Genomic DNA, 24403 nt, shown 5'->3' with positions numbered 1-24403 from the left:
TCTTTGTTTTTTGAATATGGCTACTGAAAGAGACGATTCGCTTCAGTCTGTAAGTGTGAGGTTTTAGATGACAAGAATTATTCGTATTGGAGTTATGTGATGAGAAATTTTCTTAACGGTAAAAAGATGTGGGGATTTGTTAGTGGAACTTCTGTGAAACCTAAGAATACCGAGGAGGGTTATGATGCTTTGTAGATGCCTTGGAAGCAAACAATGCAAAAATTATTACTTGGATTAATAATTCTGTTGGGCATTCCATAGGTACACAGTTAGCGAAGTATGAGACAGCAAAGGAGGTTTGGGATCATCTACAAAGGTTATTTACTTAGTCAAATTTTGCAAAGCAGTATCAATTGGAGAATGACATACGAGCTCTTTAGCAGAAGAATATGAGTGTTCATGAGTTTTATTCTGCTATGACAGATCTTTGGGATCAATTGGCTCTTACAGAATCTGTAGAATTAAAGGCATGTGGTGCCTATATTACTCATAGGGAGCAGCAACGGTTGGTACAGTTTTTAACGGCACTTCGTAGTGATTTTGAAGGACTTAGAGGTTCAATTTTGCATCGTTCTCCAATGCCTTCTGTTGACTCAGTTGTCAGTGAGTTATTAGCTGAAGAAATACGTCTTAAGTCTCATTCTAAAAAGGGAATTCTTTCTGCTTCTACTTTTAATCATTCTGTGTTAGCAGTACCTTCGAAGCCAGTCTTTAATAATCAGAATAAACCTTACACAAGGGTTGCCTTCGACGATTGCATTTTTATAAGCAAAAAGGTCATGGAAGGCTCAGTGTCCTAAGTTGAGGTAGCATATCAATCGCAGCAGCAATCTCAAGCTTGGAACCTAGCAACCAGTCACAATCTAATGCTCATACCACTCAGGGTTACAAACCACCACAGTCTATACTGCTAGTAGTTTCATCAGGTCTTTTCACCGATCCTAGTACTCTGGCTGAGCAATTTCAGAAGTTTCTCTCTTACAGCCACAAGCTATGTCTGCTTCTTCTTCCGTAGTCAGTTAGCTCATAGTTCTTTAGGTATGTCCATTCTATATGGGTTTTGGATTCTGGTGCTTCACATCAATGTCTCCAGATTCTTCATCTTTTGCTTCTGTGTCCCTTCGTCTTCTATTCCTTCATGACTGCTGATGGCACTCCTATGCCTTTAGCAGGTGTTGGTTCTTGTGTCACACCTCAATTGCTCTCTCTAATGTTTATCATATTCCACTTACATTAAATCTTGCTCTGTGGTGTCAGTTATGTGATTCTGGTAATTTAGTCACCTTTTCCTCTTCTTCTATTATGTGCAGAATCTACAGTCTCAGAAGCTAATTGGGACGTCGTAGGAAGGGGGGACTATATATCTTGGATGAGTTAAAAGTGCCAGTTGCTGTTGCTACTGCTGCTACTAGTGCTGATGCTGCCGCTACTAGTGGTGATTGTTTCTCTTTTCGTTTGGTCCTTCTTCTTCTGGTTTTTATTTATGGCATTCTCGTTTGGTCATGTTTCTCTTCTTGTTTGAGTTTTGGCATCCATGGGGCTTTAGGAAATTTACAAACTTGGTATATTTCTGATTGTTGGATGTAAACTGGCAAATTTTCAGCTTTACCTTAAATCGAAGTTTTCTATTTCTTCTTCTCCATTTGATTTGATCATTCTGATGTATGGGGACCTTCTCCTGTTGCCACAAAGAAGGGTCTCGATATATGTTTCTTTTATTGATGATCATACTCGTTATTGTTAGGTTTATTTAATGAAACATCGTTCTGAATTCTTTGAGATATATACAGCCTTTCGAGCTCTTGTCAAAACCAACATTCTGCTATTATCAAATGTTTTAGGTGTGATTTGGGTGGGGAATACACTTCTAATAAATTTTGTGAGTTGCTTGCATTAGATGGAACTGTTCACCAAACCTCGTGTACAGATACTCCTGAGCAAAATGGTGTTGCTGAAAGAAACATAGGCACATTGTTGAAACTACTCATTCTCTTATTGTCTGCCTCTGTTCCTAGTTGTGGTTTGGGTGAAGCTGTTCTTACTGCTGTAGGTTTGATTAATACAATTCCATCTTCTCATATTTCAGGTTTTTCTCCTTTCGAAAAGTTGTATGGGTATGCCCCTGATTATTCTTCCTTTAAAGTTTTTGGTTGTACTTGTTTCGTTCTTTGTCCTCATAGAATGCAGCAAGTTGTCCTCTCGATCTGTTATTTGTGTCTTTCTTGTTATGGTGAAGGTAAAAAGGGGTATCGTTGTTTTGATCCAATAACTCAAAACTTTATGTGTCTCGTCATGTTGTTTTTCTTGAGCATATACCTTTCTTTCTATTCCATCCACTACTCATACCTTGACTAGATCTGATCAATTCGTATAGATCCTTTTTTTGAGGATTCTGATAGTTTGTTTACTTAGGTTCCTAGTACTGACATTCTGCAGGTACTGACACTTTACTCTCCAGCACACCTAAAGATCCCTCTCCTCCTATGGTCACTCAGCTTCGTCTGAGATTGTGATCCACCTCTACGTCAATCCATACACTTCGTAAGTCCACAAAGTTACCAGATTTTACTTATTCTTGTTATTCTTCATCTTTTGCTTCTTTTTGCTTCTATTTCATGTCTCTCTGAGCCCTCTTCCTATAAAGAGAATTCTTGATACTCTTTGGCAGCAAGCTATGGATGATGAACTTTCTGCTTTGCATAAAACAGTACTTGGGATTTGGTTCCTCTACCTCCTGGTAGACTGTTGTTGGTTGTCGTTGGGTGTATAAGATCAAGACTAATTCTGATGGATCTATTGAGCGATACAGAGCTAGGTTGGTTGCAAAAGGGTACTCTCAACAGTATGGTATTTATGAGGAGACATGTGCTCCTGTTGCAAAAATGACTACTATTCGTACTCTTATTGCAGTAGCTTCGGTTTGTTAGTGGCATATCTCTCAACTTGATGTTAAAAATGCCTTCTTGAATGGAGATCTTCAAGAAGAAGTTTATATGGCGCCCCCTCCTGGTGTTTCACATGATTCTGGGTATGTTTGCAAGCTGAAGAAAGCGTTATATGGTCTTAAATAAGCACCTCCGAGAAATTTTCTATTGTGATCTCTTCCCTTGGATTTGCTTCTAGTAGTCATGATTCTGCTCTTTTGTTAAGTGCACTGATGCAGTGTTATCATTCTGTCTTTTATGTTGATGACATGATTATTACTGGTGATGATATTGATGGTATTTCAGTTTTGAAGACAGAGTTAGCTCAACAGTTTGAAATGAAGGATTTGGGTTCTCACGATATTTCTTGGGTATTGAGGTAGCCACTCACCTAGAGGTTACTTCTTTCTCAGTCAAATATGTTGCAGATATTCTTGAACAGGCTAGACTTACTGATAATAAGACTGTCGATACTCTGATTGAGGTTAATGCAAAGTATTCTTCTTCTGATGGTTTACCTTTGTCAGATCCTACTTTATACCGTATTGCTATTAGGAGTTTGGTATATCTCACTATTACTCATCCAGATATTGCTATGCTGTTCTGTTGTTAGCCAGTTGTTGCTTCTCCTACTACAGTTCATTGGGCAGCTGTTCTTCGTATTTTGCGGTATCTTCGGGGTACAATCTTTCAGAGTCTTTTACTTCCATCCACTCTTCCTTGGACTGCGTGCATACTCTTTGCTGATCATGGCAATGATCCCACGGATTGCAAGTCTGTTACTGGGTTCTGTATCTTTTTGGGTGATTCTCTTATTTCTTGGAAAAGCAGAAACAATCCATTGTTTCTCAATCTTCAACCAAGCAGAATATCGTGCTATGGCATCTACTAGCAAAGAGATTGTTTGGTATGTTGGTTACTTGCAGATATGGGCGTTTCTTTTTCTCATCCCACTCCTATGTATTGTGACAACCAGAGTTCTATTCAGATTGCTCACACTCGGTTTTTCATGAACGAACTAAGTACATTGAGATCGATTGTCACCTTATCGTCATCATCTCAAGCATGGCACCATTACCTTGCCCTTTGTTTTCTTCTTCTTCTTTGCAGATTTCTTTACCAAGTCGCATTCTATTTCCCGTTTTCATTTTCTAGTTGGCAAACTCTCGATGCTTGTAGCCGCCGCATCGTGAGTTTGAGGGGAGATGTTAAGAAATATGAGTTATTTTGTTTTATTGTTTATTAAGGGTAGATTTGTTTTTCATTATTTCCTTTGTTTAGCCTATATATATCTTTGTATTTAGGTTAAATCATACTTTTTGTATTCAATTGAATTATGAAGTATCAATGAAACCCTAGCCTCCTCTTTTTTATTATTTCTTTGGATTGTTTAATAGTGTCTCCAAGCCCAAGAGCAAGAATTTGGGATGGCAACCTCCCAAAAGCATTTTCCCTTAAAAAGATAGGTATTAATCCAAGAAGTCCAAATAGATTGCCTATTAGTTTGAGATAAAATCCAAATGTGTCTCAACATGGCAGCCTTGTTCCAATCACCAATGCGCATAATGCCTAAACCCCCTTCCTCCTTAGGAGCACAAACAATATCCCAAGCCACCTTGACTTTTGAAATTTTCAAATCGATACCATCCCAAAGAAAGGCTCTTAAGGTAGACTCGATCTCCAGGTGGACTTGAATGATAATAAGAACAACTTTGATCAACATTAATCTCCCTGCATAGGAAAGAAATTGGCTCCGCCAAGATTTAACCCAAGATAAGATCTTCTCCAAGAGAGGCTTCTAGTCCCCATTTCTCAATCTTCTTGTAATCAAAGGAATTCCTAAGTAGGAGACAGGCAAATTACCTTATTCAAAATTGAGCACTTTTAAAAGGTTTTGTTTCATATCATGATCCACTCCCGAAATGAAAATGGTGCTTTTAGAGGAGTTTGCATCATTGCATGCATACCAAACCATATACCAAATCTGTCCAAAGCAAGTTTATAAAGAGCCCAAGTGAGATTTCATCCACACGGCTAAGGAGCATAATATCATCTGCAAAGTACAAATGGGTAATCTTCTCCTTACTACAACTCCAATGGTATTTGAAAGAAGGATTTGTCATAGTTTTCTCAAGGAGATGAGAAAAAACTTCCATGACAAGAACAAACTAATAGGGGGACATAGGGTGTCCTTGCCTTATCCCTTTAGAACTCCCAAAGAAGCCACAAAGCTCCCCATTAATAGCATGAGAATATCTTGGAGTAGAGATGCACACCTCAATCCATTAGATCAGCTTGTCCGAGAAACCAAAACCTTCGAGGATAAAAAGAAGAAAACTCCATCTCATTGAGTCATAAGCTTTCATGAGGTCAACCTTGGCTGCACATTTTTTAATTTTGGCCAAAGGCCTGTTATAATTATGAAGGAGCTCTTGGCAAAGGAGGATGTTATCTCTAATCTTCATACCTCTAACAAAGGCAACTTGAGCAGGGCTAATAATCTCAGGAAGAATTCCTTGGATTCTGTTTGCAATAATCTTCACAATGCATTTATATATAATGTTGCAGCAAGATATAGGCTTGAAATCTTTGCAAGAAGAAGGGTTAGAACATTTAGGAATCAAAGCAATAATCATACAGTTAACTTGTCTTAGCATTCAACCAAATTTGAAGAAATTCTTTATAGCTTCAACAATGTCATTACCAACAATCGACTAAGTGTACTTGTAAAAGAAAGAACCAAAACCATCGGAGCTTCGAGCTTTATCCGAGGGGAGCTCGAAGATAGTCTTAGTGATCTCCTTTGAAGGTGTCAAGGATCTCATTCAGCCTTGTATCTCTAAAGATAGAGCTACTCAGATGGTGAATGAGGTGTTTACCTGGCAATGGATTGATTGAACCAACGTGTGAATGACCTGCACATCTAGAAACTTTCCAACCCACCCAAATGCGACCTTGGTTAGAAGAGCTATAATTATCCACCATATGCCATCTACAGAAAATTTTCTTCATCGAAAAATCCTTATTCTCAGCTTTAATTCTAGTCTCAAGTACACCTAACATAGAGAGTTTATTAACGACAATCAAATGATTCACTTCTTTTTGCTTGATGGGGTTGTTTAGGCCCCTGATATTCCACACTCCGAAACTAATCATGAAAAAGGTATGTTACAAAATTAAGAAATACATAATTTCTAATTCATCAAAAGATCATCATCATGTCATTATTGCAATCACACTACCAAATGAACTACAATAAAGAGATTCACAACATAAATACCTCATTTCCTTAACTCTGAAGAAAAAGTGTATGTTGAGAGAGAACCATTGTTATCTTTTGTGTATTAGATACTTTAATAAATTGGAGAAGAAGTTGGCATTCTAAAAAGGGAGACTTCTTGTTTTATATATGCGGCAGTTGCCTTGGCAATTGCTACAATTTCAAGTGGTAACTGCCTCTGGCAGTTTCCACATGCAACATACATTGGGTGGGTCCCATCATGGGTGTCCCACCTATATCTAATATATCCTACTCACACATGATGAGATTATTTTTCTCTGTGCTTCTTTAAGATTCATACATTAGTAAATACGTCATGTGACCATACATACATCGAGAGCATATTAGTCACATATCTATTAGGAATATATAACTTCTCAAATTATAAAACTTGGGTTGTATATTGTATGCCATACCCTAGATTACTTATCACATTTTCCTCTAGCGATCTCATTTATAATAAACATTTGTTGTATTCATAATTATGTTTTGTCTTTACATAAAAAAAAACATAATTGGTCGACCAATGAATACACATGATTATAGTGTGATAATCCAATATTTTAATCTTCCTCTTTTCTCGATTCTTGCAACTTTCATTTAATTTTCTTTTCCAGAAATGTCCTAGCAGATTGAATTTATCTTAATCTTTTAGCAACACTCTAAGATAACAATCATTAAATAAGGTTTTCAAGAAACAAAATAGAGTAATAAGGGTACTCTATAAGATTTTGTTCTTAAAATCTTAGGGTCTCAGACAATGTTAAAGTTGAGATTTTGACTTTCATTACCCTCTTGGTCAATATTTTGCGCATGTGGTATGAATCACATGCCACATCATTTCCTCCTTTCCCATGGAGCGCACGTCTCTTTTTTTATTGTAAATGTCGTACATATTTTAGTTCAGACATACCTAATGTCTGACTTAAGTTCACTTTACATACTTTTAATACATCAGAACTCTAATTTGGCAATTAGACAGATAAAGTGATAAATTTTGATAATTATATATATATATACTCCTTCATGTATGTTCCATAATAAAAGAAATTGAGAATTGAAAATATTGTTATTTAATATTGATAAGATAAACGTGAACATTTTTGGGAAACCTCAAAGTATGAGTACATTCAACATCTACGTAAGCCTAAAAATCTAATATGTCTATTAAATTTATCTCTTGGTATAGGCTTTGTAAATGGATCTGCAACTATGTCATGCATTGATATGTACTTCATGCTCACCTCTTTTTGTGCCACCAAATCTCGCACAAAATTGTATTTGATAACTATGTGTTTTGTTTTACCATGATATTTGGGATCTTTAGTGTATGCTATTGCTGCTTGACTGTCACAGTCTACTCTCACTGGTTCAATAGCAACATTAATTATTCCCGAATGATTCATGAACCGTCTCAACCAAACGACTTCTTGCACTGCAGTTGAAAATGCGACAAACTCAGCCTTCATTATAGATAAGGCTATATATGATTGTTTCTTACCGCTCCAAGATATGGCCCTGCCATTTAGTAAGAAAACATATCCAGAAGTATATTTCTTTTCATCTAAATCTCCTCCCCAATCAACATCTGTGTAGCCTCTCAAGTGTAAATCATTTCCTAGATAACATAATGAGTAATCAATTGTTCCCTTTAGATATCTTAAGATTCTCTTTACTGTTTTCCAATGTGCTTGTCCTGGGTCGGACAGATAACTGTTTACCAACCTAATAGCGTAATAGATGTCGGGTCTTGTGCCCATCATGGTATACATGAGACTTCCAACATCACTTGTATAAGGAACATTCTTCATTTGTTCCTTTTCTTGTAGAGTCTTCAGACACAATTTATGACTTAAGGTCTTGCCTTTCACAATAGGGCTGTCTATGGGTTTACAATCTTGCATATGAAATTGTTCAAGAATTTTCTTAGTGTATGGTTCTTGTGAAAGATATGCTAATTTCCTTGAGCGATCTTTTGAAATCTTGACTCCAAGAATATATGCAGCTTCATCCATATCTTTCATCTCAAAATGAGATGATAACCATCATTTGATTTCATTGACAAATCCCTTATCATTTCCAACTATGAGTATATCATCAACATATAATGATAATATAATAAATTTGTTATTGGATCTCTTTGTATATACACTGTGATCTTCATCAGTCATTTTGAAATCATACGACATTATCACATTATGAAATTGAATATACCACTGTCTCGAGGACTGCTTGAGGCCATAAATTGACTTTAAAAGTCTACACACTTTGTGTTCTTGACCTTCTCTAATAAAACCTATTGGTTGTTCCATATAGATTTCTTCTTGTAATTCTCCATTAAGAAAAGTGGTCTTTACATCCATTTGATGCAATTCAAGATCCATGTTAGCAACTATAGCTAGAATGAGTCAGATTGAGGTAAACCACACTATAGGTGAAAATATTTCTTCATAATCTATTCCTTCTTGTTGTGTATACCCCTTCGCAACTAAGCGAGCTTTGTATCTTTCAATATTGCCATTAGCTTTACGCTTGATTTTGAGAACCCATTTGTTCCCAATGGCTTTGTATCCTTTCGGTAAATCAACCAATTCCCATACTTGGTTTGATTTCATAGACTCCATTTCTTCTTCTATTGCTTTCATCCATTTTTCCTTAAAAGGGCATTTGAGAGCCTCATTTACATTCCTTGGCTCTTCTTCATCTTGTGGAGTAACTAGAAAAAATCCCCCTTCAATTTCAAATTGTCGACGTGGAACTTGTTTCCTGTTTGATTAACGTATTGGAGATTGATTGGTGTTACTCCCACTTGGACCAGCTATCATAGTCAGATAGTCAATGGGAATGATGGAGGATCTAAAACTGATTTATCAACTTCCATATTGCTCCCACTGGGATGTAGTATAATCAACTAGTTTTTGGCAGTAGAATTGCCTTGGTCTTGTGTTTCATATAAAAACAAGTCTTGACCTATCTTTCCTTTCCTAGGAAAATTGGTTTCTAAGAATGTGACATCTCGTGGTTCAAACTCAGTGATGCTACCACTTTTTTGTTCTCCTATAAAGACATGTCCTTTTGAATGTTCTAAGTATCTTATACATTTCTTCCCCTTTGGACCTAATTTTCCATATTTATGGGAAGGGTTATGAACATAGGCAGCACATCGCCATGGTTTTAGGAGACTCAAATCAGGTTTTTGATTTGTTCATAACTCGTATGTGTAGTAGCAACAAATTTAGAAGGTAGTCGGTTGAGTATATAGGGTGGTGGCAGTCAATAAGGCATCACCGCAAAAGGTAATGGGAAAATTTGCCTGTGCCATCATAAACCTCACCATCTCAAGTAGGGTTCTATTTATTCTTTCTGCAATACTATTATGTTACAAAGTTCTTGGAATAATTAATTAACATTCTATTCCCATTTCATTACAAAAATTTATGAACTGATCAGATAGATGTTCACAACCTCGATCGGTTCGTAGAAATTTTATCTTTTTATCTAATTGATTCTCAACTAAGTTTCTAAACTTCTTAAAGCATTCTAAAGCTTTAGATTTATGAGAGATTAAAAAGACACAACCATATCAAGTGAAATCAACTATAAATGTGATGAAATAAACAGCCCCATGTCTAGCCCTCACATTCATTGGACCACATATATTAGAATGAATTAATTGCAATGGAACTTCACCTCTTATCGCTTTTCCTAATGGTTTTCTTGCTGTTTTTCCAGCTAGACAATGTTCACAAGTAGACAAGTCTACTTTTGTTAAGGTTCCTAACAAGCCTTCTCTTGCTAGTATATTCATTCGCTGTTGGCCAATATGGCCAAGCTGTGCATGCCATACATTCACATCATCATTATTGGAAGATGTAATGAAGGAAAGACAAGCATTACTATAATTTTAATCAATGTCAAGTACAATAAAACCATCATAAATATAACCACAACTATAGTATTTTGTGTCCAAAATTAAATGGATGCCAGTATTGGAAAAGTTTAAGTTAAAACCTAATTTAATAAGTTCTAATGCAGAAATCAAATTTTGACGAACATTGGGTGCATATAATGTTAGTGTATGCCCCAGGAACCAATCGTGTTGTCAGTCTTAGGGCATTGTATCTTGTAAATATTCTCTTAAGAATGGAAGAAAGACTTATGATTTCACATGTTGTTTACTGCTTCATTTATACTATTTATAAAGCAAGTGAAATGTACGGATGATACGAATCTTTAGAAGATCAAATCATCAAAGCATTCCCTACGTAAGTAATGTTAATTGGGCAATAACATTTCATAGTAGGCATACTGAATGCCTCCATTGAATATCATGTGATGGTATTAGTGTGGGTGATTATAAGAGATATATCACTAAGGCATTAGCATGGATAAAAGGTTGGTGAACTGTTTATCGAATATGACCGATTATGATGAATCACATGGACATTTAAAAATGTGGTAAATAATACATCATAGGATCATATTAGTGTACCTCTAATCCTTAGACCTGAGACATCACGGTTGGACTCGACATACGATGCATATGATTCATGTGGTGTACATGAACAAGACTAGTCATGTCTTATGTAAGAAGTCGGTTTGATCACATGTTATCATGTGCAAGGACAAGTGATGGTCAAGATGGGATCCGTTGACTCGAAATGGTTTGGTCCTGAGTTCCCAAACGAATGTCAATAAACATTGGAAAAAGGAAATCTCTGGCCAGAGTACAAAATAGTCATATGAAAAAGGTGTTTCATGATGACACATTCCATTGTATTGATTGACAACTTGAATGAAGATTAAGTTAAGGGTTTTGCATACCATGAACCTATAGTTAATCAGGATTAGACGACGGAGGGATTTTACTACATAAAACATACGATCAGGAAAAATGTTTATTGGAGTTTAACTTCATTATGGCTTATGAGTTATAGAGCATTGCTAGATGCCTACAATGATCGGTGGGAGTTTCGATCATAAAGAGTTATGACAAAACATATTGGATTGTGATATTGGGTCCACGGCTAGGTTACAGTGAACCTAAGTGGTCACACCTAAAAACCAAGTATGAGAAGGAAGAGTAATACATATTGTTAAAGGTTAACGATGTTCAGATGTAAATGTGTGCATCCGAATTTATGTATTGGTGAGAAATGATTATTCATGGGAAGCTAGCACTTACCAAGGGTAATAAGGTAATTTGGTCATTATTAGATTAGATTCAATGATTGACTAAAATATATTATTTAATTGGATTCAATAATGGGTTAAATATTAAACGGGATTATTTTATATGCCTTGATTATAAATTTGTTTAAATTAAGGATTTAATATTAAAGAGTTAATATTAAATTGAAATTATTTCAAAGACTTGAAAATAATATTGAATTTGTATTAAGTGTTAATATAGGATTCATATTAATTCAAGGACTTGAGAACAATTTTGAAATATAGCTAAATGGTCCTTGTATATAAATAAGTGATATTCCCAAATTTAATCTAATTTTTCATTTGGATTGAAAATCTCTCTCTTGAGCTTTCATGACCGGCTCTCTTTTCTTCATCTTGGGGTGGACTTTACTTTGAGGATTTTCGTCAAAGTTGCTGAAGATCTTGAACTCCTTTTCAAGTTACAAAAGTTGTAAAGCATAAAAGGTAACAATTTCACCCTTTTAGTTTCAATAACATGTCATATGACCTTATACCATGTTTTACACCAATTTCACCATTTCTAAGTATGAATTCTTACATATAACACATCATGTAGGTATAGGATGTGACCTTCACGCATGAACAATTTGCATGTGCCAATCCCTTTAACTTCCACTTTTGAATTGTTACCTACATATATCTACTTTGTCTCCCGTGGTATTCGTTGAAACTCCATGAAAGCACTCATATCTTTTGCTATGTGGTCTGTTACTGCTGAATCTACAGTCCACAAAGAATGAGATTCAGTTAGAAAAACAGAATCGGAAATATTTATATAACTCACTTGTGCAAACAAGTAATTTACCTTCTTGAGCTCACTACAATTGCAAGCAAATGCCACAGTTATAGCATTTCACCTTTGCCATGTTTTTCTTCCTGGCAAGATGCTTTTCTTTAACGTGTTTATAAAACTTTCTTTTCTTCCCTTGAGCCTTATCATTATTGCCTTTTCTTTAGAATCCACCTTGAAATTTGCGCTTAAATCCCTTCCCACCATGTGAACTGAAACCAGTCATATACACATTAGTATTTGTCTTACAAGCATTAAGGCGATCTTCTTCCAGTTCTAGATGTTGTGTGACATCTTCTAAATTTTTTATGCCCTCATTGTGGTTAAGGTGTATCTTCATGTGTTCCCAATTTTGAGGCAATGATCTTATGATAGCTTGAACCTGTTGTTCGTCAGTTAAGACATGACTTGCATCTCTCAACTCACTAATCATGTTTGACAAGGGCCTTAAGTGTACTCTCACAATATATTCAGGTTTTTCCTTATGTGTCAAACTTGATTGTAAGTGACTAGAGTTTGGTAATGGATGTACCTCCAAACTTGGTAGCAAGGGCGGACCACATGTCCTTTGCTAATTCATATTCTCGGTACTTTTTCATGAGATCATTGTCCATGCTGCTCAACAAAGTGATATGAGCAGTGGAATTCTTTTTCTTCCACTTGTCATAAGTCGCACAGTCTCTTATATTTTGAACCGTGACTCCTTCTTCAGGCTCTTCCATGGTCATGGTAAGAGCTTCAAGAACCTCATGTTCTTCCAAGACATATTGGATTTTTATGCTCCATATCTCATAGTTTTCGCCATTAAATTTTTCTCCTTTATTAAGGTCAACGACAATGTTCTTAGATGTAGATGCCATTTCTAAAAAAATTACACATTGGATAATGCATGTTATTCAATGCTCAAAACATACATATATTTAATTAATTATATCAATAATAATTGTATATTAGATTTGGAATCAAAAGTTAACTACGTCAACAATCATCATCCAAAATTCTAATCTCCAATTATCATAGATATAATTAATTACAATTCTAAAATAATATTAAGACATAATCATATAAGTATAATTACATAGTGAAGAAAGAAAATGCAAGAAAATAGTAGAGAATAGCAGAAAATTCGAGAGAAAATTTGGTAAAGCAAGAATGAGTTACTTTTTTCATTAATTGAATCAATTGAAGCTGGAGAGCTTATATACAAAGCTAACTCAACGAACTTAACAACTTTTTAATAGTAGAGCAGCAGTTAATAACAGTCAATAGAAGTCAACTAACGGAGGTGCATTCAACTAATCTTGACATCCTCTTGTAAATTGGACGTCCACAATTTAGTGTATCCATACTAATCCTAACATCGTCCTGTAAATTGGACTTCCACAGTTCAGTATATTTGTACACAGCCTAACATCCTCCTATAAATTAGACTGCCACATCTTAGTCCATTCAACTAATATACATCCTAACATCCTCCTATAAAATGAACTTCTCAACATCTTACAGACTCCAAATTTGAAAGCAAACAATAGTACTTTTGCAGCTAAATAGCAAAAACAATAGAAGTCAAGAAGTTTCCTCAGTATTAAGCATAAAGAAAATCTTCTTAGTAGCATCAAAATTATTAAGAGTTTCCTGATTGCGACTTATGACTGTAAAGTGGTAGCATGAAAGAAATTTGAGTAGTGACAGTAAGTTTAGTTCTCAAAATTTCAAACTTGGATGCAGAGAGAGCTTTAGTGAAAATATCAGCCTTCTGATATTCAGTGGGGCACATGTTGAACTTTGAGCTTGTTGGAGGTGATTTACTCTCTCACATAATGAGCATCAAGCTCAATGTGTTTGGTTCTTCCATGAAAAATAAGATTGGAAGCTAGGGAGCCAGCACTTTGGTTGTCACACCAAATGACTAGAACTTTAGATAAAGAGATACCTAATTCAGCAAAGAGACTGCAGAACCATGCCAATTCAATAGGGCCTTGAGCAAGAGCTCTGTATTTAGCTTCGATGGATGACAAAGCCACAACTTTTTGTTTTCTAAAGTGCCATTGAAGCAAGATAGAGCCTAGAAAGACACAACACCCTCTAGTTGATCTTCTCCTCAAGGTTACTAGCCCAATCAGCATCGGTATAACACTCCAAATTGAGTCTATGGCTTTTAGTGAAGTGTAAACCATAGTTAGTAGTGCCTTTGATATATCAAAGTAATCTTTTGCAGGCTTGTCAATGAGATTGTGTTGAGGCTTTGAGAAATTGACTTAATTTATTAACACTATAGGCAATATCAAGCCTAAATAGTGTCAAGTACTACAGGGCCCCTATTGTACTCCTATAAAGAAAAAAGATTATCATAGAGTTCACTGTCACCGAGAGTAAGCTCAGTGCCAATAGCCATTGGAGTTGAACAAGGTTTGCAATCCATCATATTTGTTTTAACTAGAAGATCTTTTGCATATTTTTCTTGGCTCATGTGAAGGTTGGAATCTGTTCTAGTAACTCCAAATCCGAGAAAATACTAACCTAACCACATAAAATGTTTTTAAGCATGCCAAAAGAATGAAAATGGTGGTTGAAACACCCAACAAACCTCTAGAAAAAAAAAAAAAATTAATCAACTAACATAAACTTGAAGCAATGCTTAGCATTTTTCATAAATAATATCCCAACAATCCTATTCTCATCATAGACTTATGCAATTCATCATTGGCAACAACAACACAAAACACAACATACTATACAAATAACACTCAAGGAACTTAGAATAAGAAGAAACACATAAACAAACTAAACACAAATTTTTTCAAATTTTCTACCCCTAAACTTAAAATGGCATTGTCCCCAATGTCACATCATGCACATCCAAGGAATAGAAAAACAAAAGTAAAGGTTAAGAGATACTCCCCTAATTAATCCATAAAGGTCAATTTTTGTGTAAAATCCTGGCATCCATTCCTTGGCTTCCTCATCATCATCATCTGTCAAACAAATGAAAATCTATGGTGCCAAATGTGTTAGATACCCTCGCCGATTAATATGAAAGAATTACATCCTGATCTCATCCTTATTGAACTAAACCTAAAATCTAAAACAAAAACAAATAAAGAGCTAAAAACCAAGAAATCAACATTAGTTCCTGCTTAGAAAACAAAAAGAAATAAAAACAAAAACTAAAAAGAAAAGTGCTTCAGGCCTTCAATCTTCTTCTACTTCTTCCTCTTCACACAACTCCCATATTTGCTAAAAGCACTTCAACACAACAAACCCAACTTCCTCAACACCAAATTAAATCAAAATCAACAATTTCTACACTCCACAATCAACTCAATCCTCAAATTCTCAACCAACATCCACAATCAACAAATTCAAGCAATTTTTCAACAAAAACAAATCCACAATTGAAAGTGAACAAATAAATTTCACAAAAACTCTTAAGCTTACCAAGCCCAAGCTTCCCAACCTTCAATCGCTCCAATTTCATTCAAAATCACAAAGAAAGCTCTAAATTTTCAAAACCTAGGGGCGGTTAAAAATTTCTTCAAAATAGGTTAAACCGGGGCAATTGAAAGGTGCATGATTGTTTAAAGAGGTAAGGGAGTGGAATGGTGCTATAATTTTTTAGGGAAAAAAGTGAGAAATTGAAGAAGAGAAAACGAAATTCTTTGGAGGCTAGGGTTTGAAATCACAAAAATAGAGAGCATGAAGGTGGGTTTATAAAGATTCTCAGGTTTCACCGTGATGAAAAGACTTTTCGCCGTGGCAAAGTTCTTGAATTTCCTTAATTCTGAATTTGGTAGTGTGTACGATGCCACGGCGAAATCTAGAATCCCATGAGCACTCATTAGGTAGTTCATACAATGCTGCAGCGAAGTTCTTCCTTTGCCGCGGCGAAGTTTGGAAAATTCAAGTTCTTGCCACATTTTGATCATTCTCCTGAAACACAAAAAGGAAAACAAAATTTAGTTATTTCCTAAGTCAGATACTACATAAAAAACTGTAAAACAACTCAAAATGAGAACGCTTGGGTTGCCTCCCAAGAAGCACTTGTTTATAGTCGGAAGCTCGACTTTCTCAAGTCCTCATTCCGGAATGTCGAGTTTGACGGGTAGTGACTTGCAACTCATCGCCCCATCAATGTATGGCTTCAATCGCTGTCTATTGACCTTAAATGTCCCCTTTTCTTCATGTGAAATCTACACAACCTCGTATGGGTAGACTTCTGTAACTATGAAGGGTCTGGACCATCTAGACTTAAGTTTTCCAGGAAAGAGCCTAAGTCTAGAATTGTACAACAAAACTTTCTGACCCACTTCAAAGTTTTTCTTCGTGATATGCTTGTCATACCACATCTTGGTCTTTTCTTTGTAAATACGGGCATTCTCATAAGCTTCATGATGAAACTCGTCAAGTTCATTTAATTTCAGCATGCTTTCCTCCCCAACAGCTTGTAAATCCATGTTTAGCTGCTTGACTACCCACTATGCCTTATGCTTGAGTTCCACCGGCAAGTGACATGCCTTCCCATATACCAACCGGAATAGAGACATACCAATTGGAGTCTTGAATACAATATGATATGCCCATAATGCATCATCTAACTTTCGTGACCAGTCCTTCTTTGACACGTTAACTGTCTTCTCTAAAATTCTTTTCAGCTCTCTGTTCGACAGTTCCACTTGCCTGCTGATCTGAGGATGGTATGGTGTGGCCACTCTATTTTTCACTCCATATTTTAACAAGAGAGCATCAAATTGTCTATTGCAAAAATGAGATCCCCCATCACTGATGATTGCCCGTGGTACTCCAAATCTTGAGAAAATGTTCTTCCTCACAAAGTTAACCACTACTTTGGCATTATTGGATGGTAATGCAATTGCTTCCACCCATTTCGACACATAGTCCACAACCACCAAGATGTACATATTTCCATAAGAATTCGGGAAAGGGCCCATGAAGTCAATCCCCCACACATCAAAAAGTTTAACAACTAGAATGTTATTCAACGGCATCTCATCTCTCCTTGAAATATTTTCACTCTGTTGACATTGATCACATTCTTGAACTACCCGAAAAGCATCCTTGAATAGAGTTGGCCAATAAAATTTAGATTGAAGAACCTTGGCTGCTGTCCTAGTCCCTCCAAAATGACCACCAACTTCCTTCTCATGGCAATGCCTTAAAATACTCTCCATCTCCTCTTCTGGGACACACCTACGTATCATTTGATCAGTATAGTGTTTATACAAAAATGGTTCTTCCCATAAATAAAACTTCAAGTCAGAGAAAAATTTCCTCTTCTACTGGAAAGTCATGCCATTTGGGAGCACTCTTAATGATAAGTAATTTGCAATATTTGCATACCAAAGTGCTTCTTCAACTCTCATCAGTTTCTCATCCGGGAATGTCTCCTTGATTTGAGTTTCCTCTTCACTTCCCTGGTTTGGTCGTTCAATCCTTGATAGATGATTTGCCACCACATTTTCTGACCTCTTTTTGTCTCGGATTTTCAATTCAAACTCTTGCAGTAGTAGGATCCATCTTATTAGCCTTGGTTTTGCTTCTCGCTTTGCTAACAGATGCTTGAGCACTAAATGATCCGTGTAGACTATCGCCTTAGCACCTAGCAAATAAGAGCAAATTTGTCAAAAGCAAACACAACGGCTAATAGCTCCTTTTCAGTAGTGGTGTAATTCAACTATGCATCAGTTAGTATCTTGCTAGCATACTGAATTATATGCAAAACTTTGTTCTTCCTTTGTCCTAAAACTACTCCTAATGCAAAATCACTAGCATCACACATCAATTCAAAAGGTAGTTCCTAATTAAGAATTGCAATAATGGGTGCAGACACTAATAAATTCTTAAGAGTTTGAAAAGCCAGCATGCATTCATCATCAAAATCAAAAGCGACATCCTTAATAAGTAAATTGCAAAGGGGTTTAGAAATTTTAGAGAAATCCTTGATAAACCGTCTATGGAACCCTGCATGCCCCAGGAAACTCCGGACTGCCTTAACGTTTGCAGGTGGTGGCAGTTTCTCAATCACTTCCATTTTGGCTTGATCCACTTCAATGCCATCCTTTGAAATTCAGTGATCGAGTACTATTCCTGTTAGTAAATGATCCATATACGCAGCAGAAACAAAAAAATATAATACAAGGATCATTTACATGAGCCAAGATCAAGGGTATAATTTTACAATTTATATTAAAGTAAAATCTGCACAAAAGGTTAATCAAGAGTTTAGAATAACATACACACGTTTGGAGGCTCCTCCAAAATAGTCTTTGTACGTATTTGCTACCGACCCAAGCGTAGGATCGAACTTATGAAGTCCACACGAAGACAATCACAAAGAACCAAAGAGGGATTTGCTAGATCCTCTTTGGCTTTAAGATTAAAGAAGAATGAAATCAAAATGAATTAATTTTAGGCAAAATGGGTTTCTGCCGTGGAAGAGAAATGAGGCTGCTATGTATTTGGTTTTACAATAAAAAATGTGCTAATCAATTAATTGTTACATTTTACAAATAAACATTTTCTTTTATATTAAAACATTAATGCCCTATTCCTATACGGAATAGGCTTGGGCTTGTAACGCCCCACTTGAGGTACGTAGTTATTGTTTCTTCTTTTGTTCTTATTTGAGTTGGGTTCTCGGTAATCTTGTTTGGTTGACCTTTGATTGAGTGTTATGTTGAACACTTGCCTTGATATTGGTTGAAAATAGAAGAAGTTTAGTGTTTCAGTCTTCGCCGGGGCGAAGAAGAATCTTCGCCGCGGCGAAGAGGTGTTGTAGCCACGGGGGAAGCTGCTGGACGGTTTCACCGCAGCGACAGAGGATTCCTCGCCGTGGCGACGTGCCAACCAAAATGTTTGTTAAGTTTTAGATATTTTCTTCCCTAAGGGCAATTTGGCCATTCTACCCCTAATTAGCAGGAAAAGTGGGGAGTTAAATGCAAGGAATTTTCATGGAGAATATGTTGTTATGGGGGTGTGTTTGTAATGAATCAAAGGATATATATAGAATTCCCAAAGAAGAGTAAGGGCAAAATGGGAAGGCTTGTGTATAAATTTCATTAAAAGGAATTAAGTCATTGCAAAACCCTTCATTCTTCTTCTCCATTGCCACTCTCCTCTCTTGTTTCCTCTCAATTTCTCTTTCTTTTGTTCAAGGAGTTTTGAAGGGCTTTTGGAGTGATTTAGGGTAGAAAATCAACCTAAGGCATCCTAAGGTAAGGATTCTTGCTTTGGTTTTGAAGCTTTGTGAGTTTTGAATATATTTGATTATTGAGGGTTTTTGTTCATTTGTTTAAGAGTTGAGAAAAAGTCAAGCACACCAAGTGAAAGGAAGAGCTAGTGAAATCTCTCCATAACAAGGTAAGTAAATCCCAACCCAAGTTGAGATTTGAGAATTTTCTTGATTAGGGTTTTGTCTGATATGGTCCATCCAATTGCTAATTTATGCTCCCTTAACACCCGAATCAACGGCTCTTCCTCCAATTTACTCAGCCTTGCATTGATGATCACTGGAAAGGTTTCTGATTCACCAAGATATACATATTTGAGGTGAGAACGTAAAGGCTTCAATTCAAGTTTTGGAGGTTCTTCCGTTCTTGCCTTTTCCTTCTTTTTTTCTATGTCAAAATCTTCAAATTTTGGATCTTGGCTTGTGTTTATCGGTTGAAGTGCTTCCAAAAGCCTAGCACACTCATTCTTCACTGGCTCATCTACCTCTGTTGTTTTTTATTAGGCAATGCAAGCTTCTAAAGGTAGTTGAGGGGAGTTCTCTTCGATAGCATCTGCTATTAGTCTGTCCACCAAGTCTACACTAAAGCATGAATCTGACTCTAATGGTAATTTCATGGCCTCAAAGACATTGAATGTCACTGTTTCATCTTGGACCCTTAAAAGAAATTTCTCTTCTTGCACATCAATTAGGGCTCTTTTGGTGGCAAGAAATGGTTGCCCTAAGATAAGAGGCATTTCCTTGTCCTCTTCCATATCCAACACAACAAAGTCAGCAAGAAAGATGACTTTGTCCACCTTAACCAATACATCTTCAACTATGCCCCTCGGATGCTTGATGGATCTATCTGCAAGCTGCAAAGATATGGTCATTGGCTTCACTTCACCAATCCCTAGTCTCCTGAAAACAGAAAAAAGGTATTAGATTTATGCTTGCACCTAGATCACATAAAACTCTATCAAATGTAATATCTTCTATAACACAAGGGATAGTGAAACTCCCTGGATCCTTGAGTTTCGGTGGCAACTTCTTTTGTAGAATGGCATTACACTCCTCCGTAAGCATCACTGTTTCCTCCTCTTCTAACTCCCTTTTGTTTGATCGAATTTCCTTGAGGAATTATGCGTAGCTCGGCATCTACAAAAGGAATGTTAATATGCAGTTTTTTAAATATCTCAATGAATTTTGTGAACTGCTAATCCTGATTTTTCTTTCTGAGCCTCTAAGGAAAAGGCACAAGAGGGTTGTGATGTGCCAACTCCGGTGGTATCTCAAGAAATGGCAATTTTTCTTTCTTTTGCCTTGGCCTCTCTTCCCTCTTTGTTTCTTCTTCCCTGGGACTTGTTGGTTTCTCTTCAATAATGATCTCTTTGTCGACTTATTCATCAGAATCTTCCTTGTCTTTTGGTGGGCTCTCTTCTTTCCCTCTTTGTTCCACCTCTTCCAAGACTGTTCCACTCCGTAAAGTTATTGCATTCGCTTGTTCACGTGGATTTGTCACTGTGTTGCTTGGTAGGGAACCCTGTGGTCGCTCATTCAGCTTTTCGGCTAATTGCCCCACCTGTACCTCCAAGTTTCGAATGGACACCCCTTGGTTTCAAAATTTGCCCTCATCTCACTCATGAAACTTGTGGTCTCTTGCATGAATTTCCCAAACATATCCTCCAATTTTGACAATCTTTGATCCCTTGGTTGATTATTCTTCACCCCCACTTGATTATTTGGCACTGTTCTTTAATTCCATTGGTTATTCTGCTGATTTTGATTGGCCCAAGACAAGTTTGGATGATTTCTCCAACTAGGATTGTACGTGTTGGAGAAAGGATTGTCTTGTTGTCTCTCATTCCCTGCCAAATAGTTGACTTGTTCTGATGATGATGAAGCTGAAGCAAAGGTGTTCCCCACTTGACATTCATTGCTCGTATGGTTACCTGCACAAAAATCACATGTCAGTTAAGGTGTTTGAATATAATTCACTTGCATACCTCTTAATTGCTTCTGAAGTGCTATAAGTTGGGCTGAAATGGCCGTGTAAGCATCAACTTCATGAATACCCATAGACTTCTTCGACTGCATTCTCTCATTGGGTCTCTGATAGTTGTTACTTTCCAGGACTTCAAGTAACTCATAAGCTTCTTCAAGTGTCTTGTTTTGCAATGCTCCTCCAGATGCTGCATCTACCATCGTTTGCACATTTATCATCAACCCATTATAGAACATTTGGACTTGCATCGAAACCGGCAAACCATGGTGTGGACACTTTCTCAGCAGTTTCTTACATCTTTCCCAAGCTTCATAAAGTGATTCAGTTTCTTCCTGTATAAATGATGTGATATCATTTCTCATCTTTGCAGATTCCATTGGAAGGAAGTATTTAGTCAGAAACTTCTGTGCCAATTAATTCCTGTTAGAGTAGATGCCCTAGAGCCAATCAATTATTGCAGAATTGACTCTTTGTAATAATGTTCATTAATCAATAAAAGGCATTTTATTCTATATCGCGCAAATCATTATTATTGCAATATGTATTGATATATGTCCTTAGAATGGTAGAGCCGTGACGAGGATATCAAGTGTTTCAAATCTTGATAGTGAGAACCCTATGAGCACATATGGTGGCCATTCTAGAAACGTCCGTAGCCCCAGTATTATTCTGAACTAAGGGCACAGATAATACGGTAAGGCTATCATAGTGTTGAACGACCCTGTCGAAAGGCAGTGACTGATCTCACTTGTCAAGGTTGTTTGGTGACAACCTGGTGCAACACATGGGTGTTTGTTGTCGCGATTACCCCACACAAGTTCACTGGACTGACCCACCCGAGGATTCCATATGGACTGGTAACCCCAGTGTCTATGGAACAAATCCTCTAACGAATGGTGGTGCATGTGATCCTCAGACTTGAGATCACCGGAGCGCCTTGTGCACCGATTGGTTTAGTTTTGACACTAGCCTAACGCAGTTCTTTTCAGAACTGTCAATACGGTGGTGATTGGCTGCATCAAGGAGTGTATCAAGACTATGGTGGATTACAGAGGATTTATCACTCCCGGGTACGGGAGAAAGTTATCTCACGGCACAATTCAGTATATGGCAATGACACTAAAACTGTGGCCACAGTGGGTCGAGTTTTGCTCTTCCAGTTTTATAACGGGTCATTGGTCCAGAACTGAATAAATTATCGAGAGTACCGAAGGTTGACACTTTTTCTATCCTTCGTCTCGTCGAGATAACGTATGATGAAAGGATCGAATTGCACTTACCATATCGTTGACAGGTAGCTACTTTGCTGAATCCGAATCTATCGGTGGCCATATGCCTTGCTAGGGCCAATCTTGGTCTGTGTATTAGTGAGACGATTAATTGGTGTTAATCGCAATACTATACACTGCCGATATGATGAGAAGCCTAAGGGTCACACACATAAGACATTTAAGATGCAAGAAGAAAGAAGGGCATTTTCGTCTTTATAGCGAAAGGTGTTTTTGGTAATTTCACAGTGCAAATTAAATTTGCTGAGGTCGTAGCCTTTATTTAATTTGTTAGAAAAATTAAATAAGTGAATTACGTTTAAATATGTGTTCGCACATATTTAATATATTATCATTGTTAAATGTTAATATATATATATATAATATATATATTATATATATATATAATTATATATAATATTATTTTAAATATATATTTAATGATTTTATTGAGATGATGGAAATTAAAATAAATCAAATTAGGAGTGTTTGGCCACAGGGGCGTTTGGGTTGGAGCCCACCCTATTCCGTATGGGATTAGGGCATTGTTTTTTAAATATAAAGGAAAAGTGTGTGATTTTTAATTGAGAGTTTTTTTCTTTGTAAAACCAAAATACACACGCAGCCCTTTTGCTTCTCCCACGGCAGTACATCTTGAGCCTGAAATCAATTCAATTGTTTTGTCTTCTTCTTAATCTTGAAGCCAAAGAGATCTAGCAAATCCCTCTTTTTCTTTTAAGATTGTCTTCGTGTGGACTACGCAGTTCGATCCTACACTTGGATCGGTAGCAAAACGTTCGTCAACAAATTGGAGGAGCCTTCAACGTGCGTTTGTTTCTCTTAACTCATGTTGAATATTTATGCAGATTTTATTTAATATAATTGTAAATCATACCCTTGATCTTGGCTCATGTAAACGATCCTGTTATATTATTTTTTGTTTTCGCTGCATATACGGAACCATTTACTAACAGTGGTATCAAGCCTAGGGTACTGAATTTTACATTTTTATGTGTATGGTTGATAACATGTATTTGATGATAATATGTTGCCATATTGAATCTGTGTAATCTGTCTTGAAATATGTTTTTAAGAAACTGATAATCGATTAATTTAATTTGTTGATGATCTGATGGTTTGGTTTAATGCATGAGGATTTTTGTTGGAGATCATGTGTTTGATTGATTGCAAAATCCGGTTAGAGTGTTTTTGGTTGCTGTATAACAGATCCGGAGCTCAGATCTGTGTACGCTCGCCGCGGTGATATAATCCATCGCCGCAGCAATCGTTGTCGCCGCGGCGATATAACTCATCACCGCAGCGATCGTCCTTTGGACGAGCGCTGTATGAAAACAGCGCTCGCCGCGGCGATATAACCCATCGCCGCAGCGATCGTCCTTCGGACGTGCGCTGTACCAAAACCAATGACGCTACGGCGATCTAACTCATCGCTGCAGCGAGCGCACTTCCAAGTGTGCAAGGGGTAAAATGCAAAGTTTTAAAACTTTTGGACCAAACGAAATCTGCAAATTGTCAGGGTAAATTGTAATTAACCCACAAATTTCAGAAATTGATTGTTTTTGAAATGTATGCTTTGTACATTTTGTATATTGCATGGTGCCGGTACATGAGCCTTAGACCTAAGGGTGAATGTTTTACAATATTTGGGTATGTATGGTTTGTATTATTTATTAAAT

At 36.7% G+C, this 24403-nt stretch overlaps 1 non-coding gene across 1 annotated transcript; it reads left to right on the top strand.

The window, feature by feature from the left end:
• The first annotated feature begins 21696 nt into the window (after window positions 1–21696).
• LOC116120411 lies at window positions 21697–21803 on the top strand. Its single transcript, XR_004126535.1, has one exon. It is a non-coding gene; the product is annotated as a small nucleolar RNA R71 (small nucleolar RNA).
• The last annotated feature ends 2600 nt before the right edge of the window (window positions 21804–24403 follow it).

Source organism: Pistacia vera, unplaced genomic scaffold (genome assembly GCF_008641045.1).
Source record: "Pistacia vera cultivar Batoury unplaced genomic scaffold, PisVer_v2 Contig93, whole genome shotgun sequence".
In the NCBI taxonomy this organism is placed as follows: domain Eukaryota; kingdom Viridiplantae; phylum Streptophyta; class Magnoliopsida; order Sapindales; family Anacardiaceae; genus Pistacia; species Pistacia vera.
Note: the sequence above shows the minus strand (reverse complement) of the source record. Positions and strands in the feature narration are given on the sequence as shown.